Here is an 18,189-nt window from a genome sequence, read left to right as displayed (position 1 = left end):
TTGGGTCATAATCCCAGGGTCCTGAGATCGAGCCCCCGGTCAGGCTCCCTGCTCGGCAGGAAGCCTGCTTCTCCCTCACCCGCTCCCCTGCTTGTGTTCCCTCTCTCTTTGTGTCTCTGTCAAATGAATAACTAAAATAAAATAAAAATTATTGCCTTTTATTTCTTCTTCTTTTCTGATTGCTGTGGCGAGGATTTCCAGTACTATGTTGAATAAAAGTGGCAGGAGTGGACATTCTTGTCTTGTTCCTGATCTTAGAGAAGAAGCTTTCAGCTTCTCACTGTTGAGTATGATGTTGATTTGTCATATATGACTTATTTTTTTAAAGATTTTACTTATTTGAGGCACCTGGGTGACTCAGTCGGTTAAGCATCTGTCTTCAGCTCAGGTCATGATCCCAGGGTCCTGGGATGGAACCCCATGTTGGGTTCTCTGCTCAGTGGGGAACCTGCTTCTCCCTCTCCCTCTGCCTACTGCTCCCCCTGTTTGTGTGCACGCTCTCTCTGTGAAATAAATAAAATCTTAAGAAAAAAGATTTTGCTTATTTATTTATTTTAGAGAGAGAGAGAGAGCATGAACTAGAGTTGGGGGGAAGGGCAAAGGGAGAAGAGAAGGAGACTCCCAAGTAGTTGTGGGGCTCAGTCTCACAACCCCAAGGTCATGACCCGAGCTGAAATCAAGAGTCAGACACTCAACTGAATGAGCCACCCAGCAGCCCTTGGCCTTTGTTATTTTTTTTTTTTTTTTAAGATTTTATTTATTTCATAGAGAGATCACAAGTAGGCAGAGAAGCAGGGAGAGAGAGAAGGAAGCAGGCAGACAGAGGGGGAAGCCGGCTCCCCGCTGAGCAGAGAGCCAGATGTGGGGCTCCATCCCAGGACCCTGAGATCATGACCTGAGCTGAAGGCAGAGGCTTAAACCACTGAGCCACCCAGGCGCCCCGGCCTTTGTTATTTTGAGGTATATTCCCACTCTACCCACTTTGTGGAGAATTTTTATCATAAAAGGATGTTGAATTTTTTCAAATGCTTTTTGTGCATGTGTTGAGATGATCATTTGATTTTTTTTCATTTTTCATTTATTATTTGAGAGAGAGAGAGAGAGAGTGAGAGAGAGCATGAGAGGGGAGGTCAGAGGGAGAGCAGACTCTCCATGGAGCTGGGAGTCTGATGCGGGACTCAATCCCAGGATCCCAGGGTTATGACCCAAGCCAAGGGCAGTCCCCTAACCAACTGAGCCACCCAGGCATCCCAGATGATCATATGATTTTATCCTTCATTTTATTAATTTGTATCATGTTGATTGATTCACAGATATCAAATGATTTTTGCAATCCTGGAATAAATCCCATTTGATTGTGGTATATGATCCTTTTAATGTATTGCTGAATTCAGTTTGATGATATGTTGTTGAAAATTTTTATATCTATGTTCATCAAGGTTATTGGCCTGTAATTTCTTTCTTTTTTTTTTTTTTTTGGATTGTCTTTGTGTGCTTTTGGTATCTGGGTAATGCTAGTCTCCAATATTAACTTTTTTTTTCTTTTTTAGTAATCTCCACACCCATTGTGGGGCTTGAACTCACAACCCCAAGATCAAGAGTCACATGCTCCACTGACTGAGACAGCCACGTGCTGCAATCTTAATCATTTTTTTTTCAAGGTTTTATTTATTTGACACAGAGAGAGAAATCACAAGTAGGCAGAGAGTCAGGCAGAGAGAGAGGGGGAAGCAGGCTCCCCACTGAGTAGAGAGCCCGATGCGGGGCTCGATCTCAGGACCCTGGGATCATGACCTGAACTGAAGGCATACGCTTAACCCACTGAACCACCCAGGTACCCCAATCTTAACCATTTTTAAGATTTTACTTATTTGGGGCACCTGAGTGGCTCGGTGGGTTAAAGCTTCTGCCTTCGGCTCAGGTCATGATCCCAGGGTCCTGGGATCGAGCCCCGAATCGGGCTCTCTGCTCAGCAGGGAGCCTGCTTCCCCCTCTCTCTCTGCCTGCCTCTCTGCCTCCTTGTGATCTCTGTCAAATAAATACATAAAATCTTAAAAAAAAAAAAAAAGGTTTTACTTATTTATTTATTTGAGAGAGAGAGCAAGCGAGCCGGGGGAGGAGCAGAGGGAGAGGGACAGGCAGGCTCCACGCCCAGTGCCTGATATGGGGCTCGATCTCATGACCCTGAGTTCTTGACCTGAGCCCAAATTAAGAGTCAGATGTTTAACTGACTGAGCCACCAGGTGCCCCCTTAACCATTTTTGTGTACAGTTCAGTAGTGTTTAGCATATTGATATTGTTGTGCAGCAGATCTCTAAAACTTATTCATCATGCAAAACTGAAATTAGAGCCATTAAAACACTAATTTCTTGCCATCTTTGAAAGCCATTTTTCTACTTTCTATGATTTGACTACTTAAGACAATTCATGAGTGGGATCATACAGTATTTTTTTGTGTGTGATTGCTTATTTTAGCATAATGTCCTCAAGATTTACCCATAATGTAGCATGTGACAGGATTTTTTTCCAAAGCCTCATAAAATTCCATTACATGTATATACCACATTTTATTTATCCATTCCATTGCTTTATTTTGCATTTCTCTTATACATTCAGTCATTTGTATTTTTTTTTCCATAAAGTGTGACCAACCCTGTCTCCTATTTTAATTGGCTTATTTATCTTATTTATTTGGCAGAAAGAGCGAGCTTACAAGCAGGGGGAGCCTCAGGAAGAGGGAGAAGCAGGATCCCTGATGAGCAAGGAGTCTGATGCCTGACTTGATCCCAAGACCCTGGGATCCTGGGATCCCAGGACCCTGGGATGCTTAACCTACTGAGCCACCAGGTGTCCCTAGATTATTTATCTTTTTCTTAATGATTTGTAAGTGCTCTTGAAGTAGTAAAGAGATCAACCCGGGGCGCCTGGGTGGCTCAGTGGGTTAAAGCCTCTGCCTTCGGCTCAGGTCATGATCCCAGCGTCCTGGGATCGAGCCCCGCATTGGGCTCTCTGCTTTGCGGAGAGCCTGCTTCCTCCTCTCTCTGCCTGCCTTCCTGCCTGCTTGTGATCTCTCTCTCTGTCAAATACATAAATAAAATCTTTAAAAAAAAAAAAAAAAGAGATTAGCCCTGGCGCACGTGACTGGCTCAGTTGGTGGGACATGCAATGCTTGATCTTGGGGTTGTGGGCTCGAGCCCCATGTTGGATATAGAGATTACTTCAAAATAAAATCTTAAAAAAAAAGGGGGGGGGAGAAAAATAAGGAGATTAGCCCTTAATCACAGATTAAAACTTTTTTTCAGGTGTTTTCATTTTATTATTATTATTTTTAAGATTTTATTTATTTATTTGACAGAGAGAGATCACAAGTAGGCAGAGAGGTAGGCGGAGAGAGGGGGAAGCAGGCTCCCCACTGAGTAGAGAGCCGGGTGCGGGGCTCGATCCCAGGACCCTGAGATTATGACCTGAGCCGAAAGCAGAGGCTTAACCCACTGAGCCACCCAGGTGCCCCTCAGGTATTTTCATTTTAGAATGGAATATAATATGTGTGCATTAACTTTTCTCCTTAAAATAGTTGAATAATTTGTAACCTTATTGTTTTGTTTTGTTTTGTTTTTGTTTTTGTTTTTTTAATTTAAGTAATCTCTGTATCCAACGTGGTATTCAAACTCGTAAGCCTGAGATCGAGTTGGATGCTCTTCTGACTGAGCCAGCCAGGTGCCCCAGCTTACTGTTCGATGTTTAAGCTATGGCTTATGGGCATCTGGGTAGCTCAGTCGTTAAGCATCTGCCTTGGCTCACGTCATGATCCCAGGGTGCTGGGATGGAGCCCCATACTGGGCTCCCTGCTCGGCGGGAAGCCTTCTCCCTCCGACTCCCCCTGCTTGTGTTCCCTCTCTCGCTGTGTCTGTCAAATAAATAAATAAAACCTTAAAACAAAACTATGGCTTATTTGTTTTTTTCTTTTGCATTTCATAAATACAACCCTTCCTAACGTTTGCCTTTTTAACTTAGACCTTTTTCCTTAGGGCCTTGCAGAGTTCAACCTGCTGTATATATACATTATGAGTGAGTGAGTGTGTATATGTATATGCAGATAAAATGTTACAAAAATGAAGCAGTTCAGCAAATTGTCTAACACAGCACTTACTAGAAAGATTATTTAATCCCTGAGTCTACTTTCTCATATTTAAAATGACAGAGTATTTTTTTATCTTGTCTATAAAATCTGACTACCCTAGAGGACTGTTGTAAGGACTGAGGATTTATCTAAAGCGCTTAGTACAGTCCCTGGCACATTGTAAGGACTCTGTGACTGCCACTCATACAGTAAAAGGAGATTTGGGGAATAACATGCTTTGGTGTCCTTGTGACATGCAACATACCTTTTGAACAGTCTTGAATCATATCTTAGAGTGAATGGTTATATCCAGGCAACGTTTTTGTTGTTGTTGTTCTTTGATGTTTGTCTGTTTCTTCATTCATTTGCCAAATATTGATATGCAGAATTGATCCTATTTCTTAGAAACTTTAGGTTGGTGAGGGATCTAGAATTCCTACGCAATGCTGATGGGTTTAGGCACTGTCCCTGAAATCCATAAGTTCAGTGAATCACACACATGATGGCTCGTGCTCCTCTGCAGTGGACTTACTTCATATAGACAAAAGTTAAGAGACTTTTCAATACCTTGTAGGTTTGTGCTTTGCAGGTTATATCTACACTGCAACCCAAATCTATTAGATCAAGGTTTCTCACCCTTAACACCATTACCATTTGGGGCCAGATAATTCTTTGTTGTGGAGAACTGTCCTGTGCTTTGTAGTGTGTGTGGCAGCATCCCTGGCCTCTACCAGTGGGTGTCAGTATCATCTCCCAGTTTGAACAGCCAAAAGTGCTCCTGAAGGATACCTAGGAATAAACCTTACCAAAGAGGCAAAGGATCCTTTCTCAGAAAACTATAGAACACTCATGAAAGAAATTGAGTAAGACAAAGAAATGGAAAAGTGCTCCATGCTCATGGATTGGAAGAATATTGTTAAAATGTCTATGCTACCTAGAGCAATCTACACATTCAATGCAATCCCTACCAAAATACCATCAACTTTTTTCACAGAGCTGGAACAAATAATCCTAAAATTTGTATGGAAAAAGAAAGACTCCCAGTAGCCAAAGGAATGTTAAAAAAGAAAACCAAAACTGCTGGCATCACAATTCTGGACTTCAAGTTCTATTACAAAGCTCTAATCATCAAGACAGTATGGAATGGCACAAAAAGACACATAGATCAATGGAACAGAATAAAGAGCCCAGAAGTGGGCCCTCAGCTCTATGGTCACTAATCTTGGACAAAGCAGGAAAGAATGTCCAATGGTAAGAAAGACAGTCTCTTTAACAAATGGTGTTGGGAAGATTGGACAGCCACATGCAGAAGAATGAAACTGGACCATTTCCTTACCCTACACACAAAAATAGACTCAAAATGGATGAAAGACCTCAATGTGACACCGGAATCCATCAAAATTGTAGAGGAGAACACAGGTAACAACCTCTGTGACCTTGGCCGCAGCAACTTCTTGCTAGCCATGTCTCCAAAGGCAAGGGAAACATAGGCAAAAATGAACTCTTGGGACTTCACCAAGATAAAAAGCTTTTGCACAGCAAAGGAAACAGTCAACAGAACCAAAAGCCAACTGACAGAATGGGAGAAGATATTTGCAAATGACATATCAGATAAAGGACTAATATCCAAAATATATAAAGAACTTATCAAGCTCAACACCCAAAACACAAATAATCCAATCAAGAAATCGGCAGAAGACATGAGCAGACATTTCTGCAAAGAAGACATCCAAATGGCCAACAGACACATGAAAAACTCCACATCACTCGGCATCAGGAAGATACAAATCAAAACCACAATGAGATACCACCTCACACCAGTCAGAATGGCTAAAATTAGCAAGTCAGGAAACGACAGATGTTGGCGAGGATGTGGTGAAAGAGGAACCCTCCTGCACTGTTGGTGGGAATGCAAGCTGGTGCAGCCACTCTGGGAAACAGCATGGAGGGTCTTCAAAAAGTTGAAAATAGAGCTCCCCTATGACCCATTAATGGCACTACTGGCTATTTACCCTAAGGATACAGATTAGTGATCTGAAGGGGCACCTGCACCCCAATGTTTATAGCAGCAATGTCCACAATAGCCAAGCTGGAAAGAGCCCAGATGTCCATCGACAGATAAATGGATAAAGAAGATGTGGTGTGTGTGTGTGTGTGTGTGTGTGTGTGTGTGTATATATATATATATATATGTATATATATATATATATATATAGTGGAATACTACTCAGCCATCAATAAAAGAGAAATTTTGTCATTTGCAATGAAGTGGATGGAACTAGAGGCTATTATGCTAAGTGAAATAAGTCAATCAGAAAAAGACAATTATATGATCTCACTGATATGTGGAATTTAAGAAACAAAGCAGAGGATCATAGGGGAAGCGAGGAAAACTAAAGATGAAACCAGAGAGGGAGACAAACTGTAAGAGACTCTTAATCTCAGGAAACAGAGGGTTGCTGGAGTGGAGGGGGGTGTGAGGGATGGGGTGGTTGGGTGATGGACATTGGGGAGGGTATGTGCTATGGTGAGCACTGTGAATCGTGTAAGACTGATGAATCACAGACCTGGACCTCTGAAACCAATAATACATTACATGTTAATTGCATTTAAATTTTTAAAAATGCTCCTGAGGGGCGCCTGGGTGGTTCAGTGGGTTAAGCCTCTGCCTTCAGCTTGGGTCACGGTCTCAGGGTCCTGGGATCGAGCCCCACTGGGGGCTCTCTGCTCAGCAGAGCACCTGCTTCCACCTCTCTCTCTGCCTGCCTCTCTGCCTATTTGTGATCTCTCTCTCTCTGTCAAATAAATAAAATCTTTTAAGAAATGCTCCTGATAGTTCTACATGTCCCCTGGGAGACAAAATTGCCCGTAGTTGAGAAACAGCTGAATATCAAGTGATTTGCTTAGGGTTGATAAAACTGCAACTGGTGGCTCATTGAGGTAAAAATGCAGTCTCTGTCCTTTGAATATCCATCTACCTGTATTCAGCATTGTTTGAGTATCTATATTGAACCAGTCATAGAACTCTCTGAGAGTTCAGTGTCTAATGGGGGAAGTTGGACCTGGGAACAGTTCTGTACACTGTGCTAAGTCCTGGTACCAAGGGCCAGAGTAGCACCCCAAAGGGGACAAGTAATGAAAGACCTAGCTGGGATTGGCCCACGATTCAGAGAAGAGCAGCAGTGTCAGATATAAGGAAGGCACATGCCATTGCAAGAAAGAGGAAAATTTTCTAGTGGGAGAAGAGGGACTTTGGGATGGAGCAAGTGGAGGGGTGTGTGGGAGGTAGAGGCAAGATTATGCTAAGTCTGTTCAATGGCAGTGGCCTTTTGTACCCGGATCAGGAGTTACTATTTTGTTTGGTCCACCCATGTGTGTTAGGAGATGAGTATAATCCAGTGCAATGCTCCTGGCACTAATACAACTTCCAGGAAAGCCAAGTTCCAACTGGTCACTGAGTTCTCATCTCCAGTTCCCTGTGCAGCCTGCTTAAACCATCTGCAGTTACTAAAGAGGCCAGTAGATGGGGCTCTTGCCCACTACTGTGTGAAGGTTGTCATTAGCCATCCTGTTACATTCCACAGACTGCTGTCAACCTTTGGATACAGAGATGAATAAAACAGGCAGGCCCTCATTTGAAGACCCTTGGTTCTGGAGAGTGGGGAGGGGAGGCTCTCTGGTCTCTAGTCTGTTCTGGTTATCTATGACTGGTGACCAGTTAACCTGAAAGCTAGCAAGAGGCAAAATGCCTTATAAAGGAACCACGATGTTCACCATGGAACCCTCAGCCTTCCCCTCTGGTTTTCACACAGGGGACTACCTACAGGTCCACACTCCTTATGGAAACTGCAGACCTGTGTCCTTCCTAGGCCTGGAAGCTCAGAGGCTCTGGCACTCTTTCCTTGTCTTCCTGTGTCCCCTCTTCTCCCAGCATAATCCCCTTAAGGAGCTCAGGATTGAGAAGAACAAATGGCCAGGCTTCCACCTTGGAAGTGGGTTGGAAGGTGGGGGGAGTACAGAGAATTCAATAAATTAACCTTCCAGACACAGCCATCCATTTAGCAATTATGAGTGCTTGCTGGGTGCCAGGTGCATATGTGATTCTGTGTGAGAGATGAGGAGGATACAATCATGAATGAAAAAAAAGAAAAAAACAAAAAAAACAAGACACAGTCCCAGCAACCAAAGTTTACCCAGGCTAATGAGCAAAGATATTAATCATTACAAATAAATGCATAAATATAAACCTAAGTGCAATGAAGGCAATGTGCAAAGAGCTATGAGAACATGTAATAGGCAGCTCACCCATGTGGTGGTGGGACTTCCTTACAGACTGGGTGACCATGTAGTTTATCAGCTAAACTGGGATGCTTTTGAGAGAGAACGGGAAAACAGTTAATTGGGCCGAGATAAACAGGTATAAGCTGAGAGTGCCCTAGGTAAGCCAGGACATATGGTCAACATAGTAATGGAAATTTTTACTGAGAAAGTGATGTTTCAGCTGAGATTTGATGGTGAGAGTTAATTAGGTGAAGGTGGAAGGGCCGTGTGTATTTTCTGGCTAAAGGGAATAGCATGTATAAAAGCCTTTTGGTGAGAAGGAGCATGATGGAGACCCTAATCTGAAAGGTCTCTGCAGAATGAGGAGGAAAGCAGTGTAAGATGAGTCTAGAGACGTACCTAGGGATCACAGCGTGCAGAGCCTTTGTAAGGCAGGTTTAAGATTTTGGTCTTTATTCTGAAGGCAATAGGAAGCTATTAAAGAGTATGTCTTCGCTTGGGCTGCTGTAACAAAATACCATAGATTAGGTGGCTTAAACAAATTTATCTCACAATTCTGGAATCTGGGAAGGCCAAAATCAAGATGCAGGCATATTTGGTTCCCGGTGAGAGCTGTCTTCCTGGCTTGCAGATGGCTTTTTGCTGTGTCCTCTCATGGTGGGGAGGGAGAAAGCAAGCTCTCTGATCTTTTTATGACATTAATCCTGTCATGGAAGCTCTACTCTAATGACTTCATCTCAATTAATTCCCAAAGGCCCTGCCTCCTCATACTATCATGTTCAGAGGATCTCAAGAGTTGAATTTTAGGGGGACATATTCAGTTATGAAGCAGTGAGTATATATGTATGTATTTTTAAAAACATTTTTATTAGGGAAAATTTCAAATATATACCAAAGTGTAGAGAACAGTGTAATAAGTCCCCGTCTTCCCATTCAGCTCTTATCAACCCATGGTCTATCTTGTTTTGTCTCTAATACCCCAACCCATACCTTTTCCCATCCTATTCCCATTGGATTGTTGTTGTTTTTTTTTTCAAGATTATTTACTCATGTATCAGAGAGAGAGAGAGCACACAAGCAGGGGGAGCAGCAAGCCTAGGGAGAGGAAGAAGCAGACTCCCCACTGAGCAAGGAGCCTGATTCGAGACTCTGTCCCAGGACCCTGGGACCATGATCTGAAGGCAGATGCTTAACCAACTGAGCCACCTAGGTGGGTTGTTTTGAAGTAAAAAGAAAACCTTAATTGCACTCATAAATAATTTACATATATATCTCTAAATCTTTTTTTTTTTAAGATTTTATTTATTTGACAGAGATCACAAGTAGGCAGAGAGGCAGGCAGAGAGAGAGAGAGGAGGAAGCAGGCTCCCTGCAGAGCAGAGAGCCCGATGTGGGGCTCGATCCCAGGACCCTGGGATCATGACCTGAGCGGAAGGCAGAGGCTTTAACCCACTGAGCCACCCAGGCGCCCCTATATCTCTAAATCTTAAAGCCTTCAAAAATATAACTGCAGTTCTGTTATTGCATCTAAAAAAATTATCAGTACAGTAATTGGCTGATGTTAAATATTCTGTCAGTATCACTGAATGTTGTTACAGGCATGGTCAGCTCATGATCAGATTTGCATGCTGCAAAACCTAATCTATGTGCCATGAGAATAGACTGAAGGGTTCTGGAGTGGGTATTTTGAGATCAGTTAGGCTTCCACAGGTGAGATCATTTTGGTCACCTGAATTAAAGTGGTGGTAATGAATATTGATAGAGGTGGATGAAGTTAAGAAACATTTAGGAAATAAGAATTTGGTTGGTGCAGTGGGGATAGAGGAGCAGTGAGAAAGAACGGGGTATTAAGAGTGACTCTTGGGGCGCCTGGGTGGCTCAGTGAGTTAAGCCTCTGCCTTTGGCTCAGGTCATGAACTTGGGGTCCTGGGATGGAGCCCCGCTTTGGCCTCTCCGCTCAGCAGGGAGCCTGCTGCCCCCTCTCTCTCTGCCTGTCTCTCTGCCTACTTGTGATCTCTCTCTCTGTGTCTAGTAAATAAATAAAATCTTAAAAAAAAAAGAGTGACTCAAATATTTATTCCCAAGAACTGGATGAATGGTGATGCTATTCACTGAGATAGGGAATAATGGAAAAAATTGGTTGGGAGCTTTTGAGAATCTAAATGAAAATGTTGGGAAGTCATAAATCTATGCCACTGGAGCTTAGTGGAGGGGTCAGGCTGAGGGCTAAGGATATAAAATAGGGGTTCACTGATGAGACAGCAGTGTGGTAAGAAGGACATTGGAGCAGGAACGTGGAGTTCTGGATTTTAGTTCTGCCCTGCCTGGGACTCAAAGTAACTTCGGGCAACTCACTTCTTCTCCAGAACCCTCAAAATATTCTTATCTGGGGGGACACACACCTTCTCTCCCAAACTGTCCCATAATCCAACAAATAAAGGGCTAGTCCCTGGCACAGATGGGCCCTTAAGACTTTGCTCTAAATTTTTTCTCACCTCTGCCCTTTCCTGTCATCTCCTTTTTCCTCTCCTCCCCATCTCCTGAAGTATCCTGATGTAGGTAGGTAGGTAGATAGATAGAGAGATATGGTATATTATATATACTATATATTATAGTATATAGGAGTATATCTCTATACTATCTTTATATATCTACTCCTAAATACTATATATATGTATCCCTAAAGTGCGTGTATGTATATATATAAGAATATATATAAGCTTATTTACATAATTTAAATGTTTTATGTAGATATACCATACTATATATATTCTCCTGTGACTTGCTTATTTCACTGATGTATAGTAGCCTGTTGTATATTTCCATTTTTTTATTAATTCACTTGTTGACAGGCATTCAGCCTGTGATGCTACTCTGAACAGTCTTATTAATGTCTATGGGTGTACACGTGTGAGAGTTCTTTTGAGTTAAAACCAGTGGGGAAAGTGCTGGTCACAGAGTAAATGCATCTTCAATTTTCCAGATAATACTGGTTTTCCAAAGGTATTTACTAATTTACACTCCTGCCAGCACCTCAAGAGCATTCTTGTTCCATATTCCCCCCACTAAGTAAGTTATTAAATCAATTCCCACCACCAGCTTTTGGTAGAATGTTATCTTATTGTGGTTTTAATTTGGATTTCCTTGACTGCTAATTAGGTTGAACACCTTTTCATATTCATTTACTATTTGGATTTCCTCTTCTGAAAATGTCTGCTTATGTCTTTTGCCCATTTTAAAAATTGGGTTGTCTTTCTCTTACTGGTTTGTAAAAGTTCTTTATATATTTTGGATACAATTCCTTGTTGGTTTTATACTGTGTATCTTCTCCAGTTCTGTGTCTTGTCTTACTTTCTTTATTGTACTCTTTTTTGAACAGAAAGTTTGCTTTCTCATTTAGTCAAATGCCAGATATCTTCCATTTGCCCCTCTATATACACTTTCTACTTTTCTTCACTGGGTCTCTGTCTGGGGAGTTTGACCTCTAGGAATTACATCACTGGGCTCTGTGCCTATGGCTTCTGGTTGGGTTTGGTCCAATGGGTGCTCCAGTAGGATAGTATAAGAAGGTGGAGAATGAGAGTAGGTATCTATTTCTTCTACCCCCAACCTCCTGTGTCCTCAAATAAAAAATTCACTGCACTCCTTCAGGCAGTCTCCTTTGCAAACTTTTTTCATCAGGGATCAGAGCTCCCTACAGTCACTGCTTTTGCTCAAGATCACATGTGGTAACATCCTGCTGCCTGTAGCTCACAGTCAAAGCACTGTCTTAAACTCTCCTATACCCGTACTGCTGTAAGTAATCTTTTTTTTAAAAAAAGACTTTATTTATTTATTTGACAGAGAGAGACACATTGAGAGAGCGAACACAAGCAGGGGAAGTAGGAGAGGGAGAAGCAGGCTTCCCTGCCACCAGGGAGCCCAATGTGGGGCTCGATTCCAAGACCCTAGGATCATGATGTGAGCCAAAGGCAGGTGGCTTAATGACTGAGCCACCCAGGTGCCCCTGTAAGTAATCTTTTTAATATAAAGGACCTTTTCTCAGACCATTTTAATCTGAGTGTGTTGTCTGTTTCCTGTTGGACTCATATTAGTAATATATGTTTTTTAATTAGTGTTTTTGTCTGTTCTTTTTTTTTAAGATTTTTTAAAAAATTTATTTGACAGAGAGAGAAAGAGAGAGAGAGAGAGGTCACAAGTAGGCAGAGAGGCAGACAGAGAGAGAGGAGGAAGCAGGCTCCCTGCTGAGCAGAGAGCCCGATGCGGGGCTTGATCCCAGGACGCTGGGATCATGACCTGAGCCAAAGGCAGAGGCTTTAAACCACTGAGCCACCCAGGTGCCCCTTTCTGTCTGTTCTTTAAGAAAATTTTCTTGGGGCATCTGGGTGGCTTAGTCTGTTAAGCATCTGCCTTCATGATGATAGGGTCCTGGGATCGAACTCTTTGTTGGGTTCCCTGCTTAGCAGAGAGTCTGCCTCTCCTTCTCCCCCTGCCTCTCCCCCTGCTTGAGTTCTCTTGCTCACAAATAAATAACGAAATCTTTTTTTAAAAAATTAAGAAATATTTAGAAAAATAAGAAAATTTTCTTTATCCTGAGGTAATGAAAATACTTTATATTATCTTCTTTAAAAAAAATAAATTTAAATTCAGTTAATTAACGTATAGTATATCATTAGTTTCAGATGTAGAGTTCAGTTATTCATCCATTGCATATAACACCAGTACTCATTACATCCCATGCCCTCCTTAATGCCCATCACCAACTTAACCCATCCCCCCATCCTATATTATCCTCTAAAAGGTTTATTATTTGTTTTCCTTATTTTGGTCTATAGTTTACCTGATTTTAATTTCTCAGTCCTCCTGTATTTATTTATTTTTTTAAAAGATTTTATTTATTTATTTGACAGAGAGATCACAAGTAGGTGGAGAGGCAGGCAAGGAGGAGGAGGAAGCGGACTCCCTGCGAAGCAGAGAGCCCTGATGCAGGACTTGATCCCAGGACCCTGAGATCATGACCTGAGCCAAAGGCAGAGGCTTAACCCACTGAGCCACCCAGGCACCCAGTCCTCCTGTATTTATAGAGATTATGTTATTATGTCCCAGCAAGTCGTCTGTCTTAGTGACTATTTGTGTGCATTTGAAAAGAATGTATATTTTGATATTTTTAAAAATTTTTTAAAAAGATTTTATTTATTTATTTGACAGAGATCACAAGTAGGCAGAGAGGCAGGCAGAGTGAGAGGGGGAGGCAGGATCCCTGTTGAGCAGAGAGCCCGATGCAGGGCTTGATGCCAGGAACCTGGGATCATGACCTGAGCAGAAGGCAGAGGCTTTAAACCACTGAGACACCCAGGCACCCCTATTTTGGTATTGTTGTTGGAATGTTCTATAAATGTCAACTAGAGAGAGTTGGTTGGTAGTATTGTTCAAGTCTTCCACATCTTACTGATTTTCTGTCTACTTGTTCAATTACTGAGAGAAGCATTTTGTAACAACTATGATTATGGATTTGTCTTTTTTTTTCCTTTCTGTTCTCTTAGCTTTTCCTGATATCAGTGGAGCAGTTCCAACTTTCTATTAATTAGGGTTTGAATAGTATTATCTCTTTCAATCCTTTTACTTTTTTTTTTTTTTAAGATTTTATTTATTTGTCAGGCAGAGAGAGAGAAGAGAGGAGAGAGGGAGACAGGCAGAGGGAGAAACAGGCTCTCTGTTGAGCAAGGAGACCAATGTGGGACTCAATCCCAGGATCCTGGGATCATGATCTGAGTCAAAGGCAGACACTTAACCAGCTGAGCCACCCAGGTGTCCCTCTATTCTTTTACTTTTCACTTTTGTTTATATATTTAAAGTAGATTTCTCAAAAACAGCCTCTTTTTTAAAAAACTAGTCTGATAATCTCTGCCTTTTAACTAATGTGTTTAGACCATTTATATTTAATTTAAGTAGCAAAATAGTTAGGTTAAGATCTATCATTTGACTATGTATTTTGTTTTCCCATTCTGATTTTCTTCTTTCCTTTTATTATTCCATTTTATCTTCCACTATTGGCTTATTTGCTATACCTCTTCATTTTACTTTTTATGTTTGCTCTAAGGATACAATATGCATCATCTTTAACTGATAGGTGTCTACCTTTAGGCAATATACCATTTTGTGTATAATATAAAAGCCTTCCATTTTTCATACCCCATTCTTTGTGTTATTGTTGTCATACATTTTACTTAAACACATTAAAAAAACAAAAATACATTGTTATCACATTTTATTTATTTATTTATTTAAACATTTTTTTTAAGTAGTCTCCATGCTGGGCATGGAACTCAATGCGGGGTTTGAAATCATATCCCAGAGATCAAGACCTGTGCTGAGATCAAGGGTCAGATACTTAACCCACTGAGCTACCCAGTTGTTCCACATTTGCTTTAAATAGTTATCCTTTTTCTCTATCTTTTTTTCCACAGTTTTATTGAGATATAATTTACATAAAATAAACTGCACATATTTTAGATGTAAATTTTATAAGGTTTGACAAATGTTTTCTTTGACAAATATTTTCTTTTTCATGTAATTCTTTGTAATCTATACTTGCTGTATACTTAGGTGTGAAATTGTTGGGTCATATGGTAATTCTCTGTTTATCATACTAAGTAACTGCTAGACTGTTTTTCAGAGTACCTCACCGTCTTACAGAACTACCAGTAAGGTATGAAAGAACACTTCACTTTTTTCATGCACACACACAAAAAGGACAACCCCTCCAAAAAAAACCCGCAAATACTCTACTTCAGATGGAAGTAAGGTTTAGATATAAAACACGAAAAACTTTATAGTATTTGAGTGGGAAAGACTTTTCAGAGGCAAACCCATAAGCCAAGAGGAGGGAAGAGACAGGTAAATTTTACTACAGGAAAATGTAGAACATCTTTCGGGGGGGGTTCGGGGGAGGGACACAAAGCCAAAAGACAGAAAAAAAAACCATGAGAAAATATTTGCAAAATAGGACAGGCAACCATTTTCTTATTATGCAAAGAATATTTTTTGACAGAGAGATCACAAGGATCACAAGGACCCTGGGATCATGACCCGAGCCGAAGGCAGAGGCTCCAACCCACTGAGCCACCCATGTGCCCCAACACCCCATCTTTTAAAATTTTGAATGTTATGCCTTTTGACAAATTCCATTTTTAGGGAGAGGTATTCTAGAAAATCACACAAGTGGAAAATTATATATTTTAAAGAGTCAACGCTGACAGAAAGAGACATTAAATACTTGTTTAGCATACCAACAGAGCAAGGGTAGCAAAATAAGAAAAAAAAATGTTTGGATATTTGGTATCCCTTTTTTTTAAGATTGCATTTTTAAGTAATGTCTACACTCAACATGGGACTTGAACTCACAAACCCAAGATCAAGAATCTCATGCTCTACTGGCAGCCTGTCAGGCACCTCTTGATATTTGGTATTCTAAAAGGCTTTGAGTAAAGCCTCTTGAGAAAAAGCAACTTCGTTGGAATTTCTTACACTTGACTTAACATCAGTATTGTTTTTATTTTTATTTTTTATACAGGGGTAAGAAGGAGCATTATAATATTTCCAATATTTAATAATTCCGAAGGATTTGCAATCCAATCTTAAAAGCACTGTTTATTTTTTTTTTTTAAAGATTTTGTTTATTTATATGAGAGAGATCACAAGTAGGCAGAGAGGCAGGCAGGGGGTGGGGGAAGCAGGCTCCCTGCTGAGCAGAGAGCCCGATGTGGGGCTCAATCTCAAGACTCTGGGATCATGACCTGAGCCTTTAACCCACTGGGCCACCCAGGTGCCCCAGTAGTGTTTATTGTTAATTAGTGTTAGTTTACTTATGTGTATAATAAATTTACATAATAGTATTTTGGCTGAGTTAAAGATGAGACACTATTAGGCTGGTGGGTAGCAATACAACTGTGTGCTTACTCCAGACCAGCCTTTCAACAATAGTATAGCGCTTTATTTTTATTTATTTTTTAAAGATTTATTTGTTCACTTCCAGTGAGAGAGAGAGAGAGAGAGAAAGCGGGGGAAAAAACAGAGAGAGAGAGAATCTCAAGGAGACTCCCTGCTGGGTGGAGAGCCCAATGCAAGGCTCAATCTCACAATCCTGAGATCATGGCCTGAGCAGAATTCAAGAGTTGGACACTTCACCCACTGAGCCACCCCATGCCCCAATAGTATAGTGCTTTATTTTTTTTTTAAGATTGTATTTATTTGTTTGACAGACAGAGATCACAAATAGGCAGAGAGGCAGGCAGAGAGAGAGGAGGACTCAGGCTCCTTGCTGAGCAGAGATCCTGATGCAGGGCTCAATCCCAGGACCCTGGGATCATGACCTGAGCCAAAGGCAGAAGTTTTAACCCACTGAGTCACCCAGGCACCCCTAGTATAGTGTTTTCAATGCTCATGAGGTGGGGTCCCTGGGTGGCTCCGTCACTGAGCATCTGCATTTGGGCTCAGGTCATGATCCCAGCATCCTGGGGTGGGACCCCATATTGGGCTCCCTATTCAGAGGGGAGGCTTCTTCTCCCTCTCCAGCCTCCTTCTCCCTATCCAGCTCCCCTGTGCTTGTGTTATCTCTCTTGCTATCTCTCTCTGTCAAATAAATAAAATATTTTAAAAAAAGACTCATGTGGTGTTGACAGATACTGAAACATGAGGTATGGAGGAGGCCTAGGAGTGTGTGTAAGGCAGGAACTGGAACCTGGTCCATATTAAGAAATTGAAATGTGTGCTCCCAGATGGCCTAAGGATTTCTGAAAAAGTCAGAATCATTGGAAAGATACATCATGAGCTGGGATCTGTTGGAATGGGCTGGGCCAAACAGCATAGCTGGGTTTTGTTATGAGCAGGGTTTCCAGTCTGTATATCGAACATCGACAAAATCTGGAAACACAGATAATAGTATTTTTACTTTGAAAAATACTGTTATTGAATATGCCTCATGGTACACTTCACTGGTGTTTCTAGACTGTAGGACTGTGGTGGTCAGGAATCCAGAGCACTTTCTGAGTCTCTCAGAAAGTCTGTTCAGTGAAGGCGGCATCTGTAGTGTCAAGGAATGACCTGAGTCTTTAGCAGCTCAACATCTCTGCTGTGGGAATTCCCTCTGGTTGTGATAGAATTATCCTTTTGTCCAGAGGGTTTTAAGCACTAAAGTTGGCAGCAACGGCAGCTGCTGAGGTAGTGGCCAGGCAGACAGCCATGACGCTGAAGAAAAGAAAAGGTCAGCAGCAACCTAAGCCCCATTATGATTATCTGGCAGCAGTGTGGGCATTGGCCTGTGGACAACAAGGTGACAGCAGCCAGCAGACCAGCAATAGCAGTTGAAACGAAAGCTGATGGCTTACAGAGCTGTTGGCAGCTGTTCTGATTATGTCAATAATAAATATCTCCACCCCCACCTCTAAACCCCTTAGATAAATAACTATAGAGGGAGATCCTGGAGCCAAAGCTTGACAACTTGGGTGTTGCTATAAATGTGACCCATCAGGGGATGGTGGGGAACCTGTGGATATATCAGTCTCTGATGAGGGAAATCTGCTAGTCCCTTAATCAAAGGAAATGTAAGTCATATATTCAAAAGATTGAACACTCTGAATACAGTACTAGGACTCCTTTTGTTTTCAAATAAATATCTGAATCTTCTTTCAGATGTATACTTCACCTTGTTTACTGTGACTCCACTTGTTTTGTATATTTCAAAGTATATATTGTTTTCAAATGTATATTTTATTTTAATTAGCATTAGT

The sequence above is a fragment of the Lontra canadensis genome, unplaced genomic scaffold (assembly GCF_010015895.1).
Source record: "Lontra canadensis isolate GAN:19392208 unplaced genomic scaffold, GSC_riverotter_1.0 scaffold3, whole genome shotgun sequence".
Lineage (NCBI taxonomy): Eukaryota > Metazoa > Chordata > Mammalia > Carnivora > Mustelidae > Lontra > Lontra canadensis.
Note: the sequence above shows the minus strand (reverse complement) of the source record.